Raw genomic sequence first — 6,817 nt, forward strand, 5'->3', positions numbered from 1 at the left:
TGTACAGATCCTAGCACGGATCCTCCATGAGCTTACAACGTGAACGAGTTGAATGTCAATTTGACAAAGAATGAAGCAAGAGCAACAGCACCAGCACCCACTTCTAAAATCAGCAAAGAAATTGAGGTGCAGTTGGTAGTGCTGGACCATCTGCTTGGCCCACAGTCTTCCTTGTGGTTTCCATGGTGGCATCCCCCAGGCTGCATTCCACACTTGTGTCTGGAGGTGGCCACAGGGAGGAAGGTCCTTCTCCCGCTACATGGGGAGGGGTGAAGGCAACTGAGATGGGAACACCCCAGAGGCCATCGGGATTATTTCTGTCTTTCTAACCTTTGTTTTTAGACCAAAAGGGGACTTTTTTTTTTTTTTTTCCTTCTTTATTTTTTTCAGTACGGGGACCTATTTGACCAATTTGGCCGGGCTCTGGAGCATACTACAAAAAGATCTTGGAAAATGACGGATACGTATTGACAACGTGTATAAGGGCTTCAGAAGGCATACAATTTAGGACACTGATTTTTGTCAGAAGGTTTTGGGCAGGGGCAAAAGCCACCTTGAATGAAGCGATTTCAAAATTACTATGGCAACAACCCTCAGGAGGAATAACTATTTCTAGAGGAGAGGGGAGGGAAATAAAAGAAAAAAAACCCTTGCAATACAATATAGGAACAAAAATATTTTGTTTAGGAGGGATGAGCTGTACTTAGAATTTGCAAAAAACCCTTTTTTTCTGAATTTGGACCTGGGGTGGGGTGGAAGTGTCTTCTTTCCAATTCAAGTAAGATAAAATTGTGCAAGATTTTATCTCATAATGACAGAAAATTAATCTCCTGAGATTGTACCTTTCAGTAGATAAATATAACGATAACAGCAACTTGAAAAAAAAACTTTATAAAAACACATCATAAGATTTAGTTGCTTTAGTTGCATCTTAAATGTGATCTCTGATTAGACTATGTAATCTAAATTACTAAAATAAGACCTAAACAACCCAGTTAGGATTATTTAGGAATGACAATTTCATCAAATGTCATACTCGAACACAAAAACTGGTCATTCCAGTGTGCAATTTTGCAAAATTGGCTGATTACTTCAGCATGTTCTCTCCTGTTTTTTAATTGTTAGAAGGGTTACTATGCCATTGACTATATGTTAGCATTAGGCTTTGGCAACTGCAGGAATTATACTATGCTATAGCATACTATAATATATTAATATATTATACAGTATACTATACTACAGTATAGTTTTGAAACTCCTACCCTCTTAAAAGACATCTCTTACCATCATCCCCAAAGTTTTGGTTTAAGTCAGAACAGTCAAAACATTTGTTAAAATATATAAAAATAATTTATGAGAAAAAGGTTCTTAGTTCTACGGTAAGAAAACGACTGTAAAACCACACAAAACCAAAGAAATAAGGAGCATGTACAGTTCAGCACCCTGTTTGGCCTACACAACTCTCACTGAAGCAGGCAGGGATTGTGTGTCGGCAGCTGAACGTGAAAGCGGGTCCAGGAAAAGCCACTGTGCAAATGTGGAGGAAAAATAAAAAGAGCACAGAAAAAAGATTAATAGCTTCTCCAAAAAAATAAGTAAGCTACAGAACAGAATGTCAGTTCCAGAAAAGATAAGAAGCCATTCCTTTTTGGTTACAACCAAAGTATAAGACTAAAGATTTCAATCTATCGTATAGTTGCAAAAGAGCCATATAAGGCAAGAGAGCAGAATTCAAACGAAAGGGCTCCCCTAAATAAATTTCTAAACACTTCACAAATGAAGGGCTATTTAAGAAAAATGGAGTACTCCACATTTCAAGAGGCTTTTGCATCAAGATGGCATATATAAATAAAATATGATTAGATTTTGAAAACTGGATATAACCTTGCAGTTCTGATAATGGAGTTTCACACACTGACATGGTCCCTTGGCAGGGAATATACAGGGGCTGCATCCCCTTGGGCTTCTGCAGCTTTAGCTTCTACGGATAATTAAGTTCTCATTTGTTAATTTAGCTGTTATTCCCTTAATTGCTTTTGTATGAAGTACGAATTCTGACTTGCTAAAAATAATAATAATTGTTACCCAGAAAGGAAAGCAGCATATATTAAAACACTTCTCATGGAAAGACGCTGCCCCTGTACAATCTGAAACAAGAGACAGTGAGGGAAGCACTTCATGAACGTTAATCCAAGTCCACTGAGTCTCAGTCCGATACCCATAGGTTTGCATACAGTTCCACTAAATTACACTTCCATGGCCATCTATCTTAGGTAACAACAATGATTTTCTCTTCACCATTATGCTGGTCCGGTGAAAGTTATATTAATTTACACAGATTTATTTTATATTCAAATTCCTTCTGTCATTTGTCTAATAAAATATAAATAAAAAATATTCTGCAGAACATGCATGCAAAATAAAATAAGAGCAACTTAGCATAACTTCCTCACAAAGCTTGACAAACCATGCCAGGAACACTAAAATCAAAGACAGCAATAAGAGACTTTCATTTTCACTCCCCTTTAAAGGTGAACCAAAGTGGGTTTTCTTATAAACAAAAACCTGAGGACACGAGCCTTTAACTCAACTTTCATACACTCTTCAAAAGTCAATGTGCAAATGTCCTTAATGAATACAATTTCAGGGACCTTATTTAATTTTTTTAATACCTGCTGCAACTTGAATCTGGGGTATGTATTTATCCCGAAGCAGTAAGGGAGAGCGCACTAATGCCTCGTGCAATGTAAGGAATGCTGCTGTCTGCATAGTTTATGTATGAATGGGGGGACACCAGCTCCAACCTGGAAAGCAAAGATTGCAGAGCCCACGCCTTGGCACAGGTACAAATGTTTGATCCCGAGACATGCTGAAACCTCAGCAAGTACTGGTGCGGTCAACGATGGCTGTATTTGCAAGTGCTCAGCATCCAGCGGGCAGCAGTCACTGACCCACAGCCGGCTCAGCTCCTTTGAGAAGGGGTCCATTTAGCGCAGGCTTTGAGCAGCACTGGAAGAACAAACTCCGAGGGCCAGAGCTGCAAGATGACGCTTGTCAACCATGACAACTGAACTGTCATCCTGAAAAACTCTAATCGGCAAGCATTTTATTATATCTTTTAGTAATTGTCCTCTACTTCCAAAATATACCATGTATACCTCCATACCTACCCAGACAGAGCATTTAATTAAAAAAAGTGCACTACCATACTCAATTACTGTCTATAAATTCCTCAGAAACACAGCAAAGAAGCCTGCCAGAGGATTTCTTGCCAGCTCTGTAAGTGCCCATCGAACTCCAGGTCCTGACTTTGCTTCAGATGTCACTCACTGACGTTTTACTTCTGAAAACCCAAGTTCATTCAGGTCTTTAAAAACCAGTGGCAAGTCGCCATGTTAGACCATGGCAGGCCATAGTCCTCTCTTTCAGCATGTGTATTTCCCTGTCATGTACGGCAAGGGTCATTGGGTAAAAACTGTATCAAAATAAACATATTCTCATTTCTTATTGAAATGTTTCTTTACCTTCCAGGTAGTAAGAACCTTCCAGAGATGATGCTGTAAATAAAAGCTATTTTTCCACAACTTTTCCCTACTTGATCCAGCTCATTTTGTGTATTTTGTATCTAAGAGAGGATTTTGCATATATGCTTTCATAACCACCATTTCTTGTGTCATTTCTGCATTTTTTCCAAGGTCAGCAAAAACATCTGTAATTCTGCTGGAAGCAAGAACATACTAAGCTAAACAGCAGCAATGGGATTGGGGACGACTTACAACCTGAATATTCTAAATTAAAATTTGACTGTATTTCTTACCACCATCTCATCAAAGTCGCAATGCTTCTCTTGAAATTCACTCAATTTTGTTCATTCGAGAGGGGTTCGGCAAACGTCTGCAACACTGAATGTGGAATCACACAGGATCAAACCACAGTAAAACCAGAAGCAGAACAAAATGCTAGAGGTTTCACATAGTCCAGATAAACATGTCCTGTCATTTTTGCAGCCCTGTAGCTTCGCAAGCATTGCTGCCACCACTGACAAGGCCCAAGCGAGCAAAACAAACTTCAACTCCAAGAGAGGTCTGGTGGCACCCAGCTGCCCAGATTCCTAGGGAGAGCTCAGCCTCCCCTGGAAGCTCAGAAGCCAGGCAGAGGAGGACAGGAGCTTTATTAACCGCTAAATGTCCACAAAAAGAAGATGCAAATGTTCTGGTTTTCATCAGGGATTCACTCAAACATTAAAAATCAAAAGACATAGAGCTCAGCTGACTCCAGAAATGAGCATTAACCTTGTCTTTGTGCTCATTCTCCTGAATCTCAGATTGACACTGTCCTTTCAACATGCCTGTGTTAAGGAAAGATTTCTCGGGCTGGTAGGTGAAGGATTGGGTCCTGCATACAAGACCACTTTGCAGAGATGCCTTCAAGGGAAACACAAGAGATCCCTTGCACAGAGAAGATTGTAGGAGATGACCTTAAACCTGCACAGAGCTCCATGATCTACACGCACAGTGAACTTCATGCACATGTGTAATCCTACTTTGTGTTTAAAATTGCTTAAATCTATTTCGGATTCAGACCTAAAACATTTGTTATGCAAAAAAGGAGAATAATTTAAATGATCTGAAGTTTGTAGAAACACAAGATAGCACCACGGGAAGATTAACAGGCTTTTTTAAAATCACAGCTTTCTTCTCACTTAGATATTTTATTTGCAATTTACCAATTCTACTCTTCTGTCTTTTTTCATATTGATTCCTCTCTCATGAAAAGCCAAAACATTAACCTGTACTCTGTCCAGTTTTTAAAAGTGAGAGAGCAGCCATTCTTCCTTGTAAAAAGAAGAAAAAAAAAATGCATGCAGCTGAAATAGTCCCCTAAGAAACTCTGTATAGGAAAAAAGGAAACAGTCGCAGGATAACCTTATTATGCCATCTAAATATTTGACATCCCATTGAAAAAATAAAGTATTCAATCATTACATCCCAAGCAAGAAAAGTTATGGACCAGAAAGAGCAATTCTGGTTGTGCAATTGATGTTCCATAGGTGTTCTACCTGTCATGTAACAGTAGAACAATTTATTTCATATTATTTCCAGTAACATCTGCTGTATATACTCACAGAATCATTAAGGTTGGAAGAGACCTCTAAGATCATCGAGTCCAACCGTCAACCCAACACCACCATGCCCACTATAGAATCATAGAATCATTAAGGTTGGAAGAGACCTCTAAGATCATCGAGTCCAACCGTCAACCCAACACCACCATGCCCACTATAGAATCATAGAATCATTAAGGTTGGAAGAGACCATGTACTATTTAGACATCCTAGGAGTGTACTTTAATTTAAATAACACATTTTCTAAACTCTAAAGCTTGGAAGAGTCAGCTGCCTGCTACCCTCTGCAACGCAGTAGAAACACTGAAAGAAACGACTGAGCAATAATGGCTTCAGTTTATCAAAATCCTTCAGTGTGATCAAAAATTTTCTTCTGCGCTATATTAAGTAAAAGAATATCACATATGCTATGAAGTTGGAGATCAAACGATGAAAACCTAGGACATAGGTGTATGAATAAAACCATAGTTTTAAGTCACTAAGCCAGAAGGTAACCACTTCCAGGCGTGGGACGGGGGCTCTCCCGCAGAGAAGACAGCCTGCAGTGTGCCAGCTGGTGTCATGCAGGACAGCAAGCGGCGAGCTTCTTCCGTCAGGGGCCACAAAGGCTGAGGAGCAGGTTCATTGCAAGGAAATTCAGACTCTTGTCACTGGGAAAGCCACCGACCCAGTGACCGACCTCCAACTACTCATCTCCTAATCACGAGACGCCTTGTCCCTTCAACACTCACAAAACAAGTTGCATTTTTTACTTGCATGGTGCTACAGTGTATAGGTGAAAACATGTCTTACTCCTATCAATATATGTACATCAGTGAATTTCATGATCAAGCCCAAACAATTTCTTTTGGAGGGAAAAAGAAATGGAAGAAAGGGATCTGTTGATTCAATAATTGGAACAGATCATGTCATTTTGTTCCAGAAAGGCCTGACGGACTTCACTTTTTCAGCTTCATATCCTTTTCACCACCTTACACATTTTATTCAAATGATACATTGTAATACCACATTAAAAAAATCAAATTAAAAACAAAATTGCAAAGCCAGTATCCACTTGTCAGCCTGGTGAAAACCAGATTGAAATCAAATTTATAACTGAAATAATTTAGTTAAGGTTTTTACTATTAATTCTTGATTACAGAGTGGACTTTCATCTTGTAATTCCCTGTGTCACTGTGCTCTTTTGTTTTTTGCTTGTTTGCTAGAGGAGAAGTTACATTCTCAAGCATCTTCTGTCAATACTTGGAAAACTATTCCATTGCTTGCCATCCTGGTAGGCACGTAGCTGATAAGAGTCAGAGATGGAGATTATGTCCTTCAAGGGGAAACACGTGGACTTCTCAGGGGAAGCCTCACATAGCACCAAGACTGTAATCCAAAGTATCCTTTGACAGAAGCAAGTGTAACACAACAAAACATATTTTGAGAAAAAATATTTGGGTATCACTTTGTTATATTTTAAAATGTTCTTCTATGGGAAAAAAAAACAACTTTTAACTTGCAATGCAGTGGGTATTTCAGCTCCTCAAAGTATCATATTATCTTACTCTTAGACGTCCCACTCCCTCTAGCCTGTCACGTTAAATATGGAAGTAATTTATAGACCAGACTTTGGGCTGGTTCTACAAAAGCAGCCCCTCAGCAGATGGATGTCAGTCTCATTGACTTGGCCACTGAGTGACAACCTTCTCC

The 6,817-nt window shown here is 39.3% G+C and overlaps 1 protein-coding gene across 1 annotated transcript in view; it reads right to left on the reverse strand.

Annotated features, from left to right (window-relative positions):
- Window positions 1–6,817, reverse strand: part of FHOD3 (formin homology 2 domain containing 3) — a 377,261-nt gene that overhangs the window by 263,124 nt on the left and 107,320 nt on the right. The window lies entirely within an intron of this gene.

Source organism: Pygoscelis adeliae, unplaced genomic scaffold (assembly GCF_000699105.1).
Source record: "Pygoscelis adeliae isolate BGI_AS28 unplaced genomic scaffold, ASM69910v1 Scaffold78, whole genome shotgun sequence".
Taxonomy (NCBI): Eukaryota; Metazoa; Chordata; class Aves; order Sphenisciformes; family Spheniscidae; genus Pygoscelis; species Pygoscelis adeliae.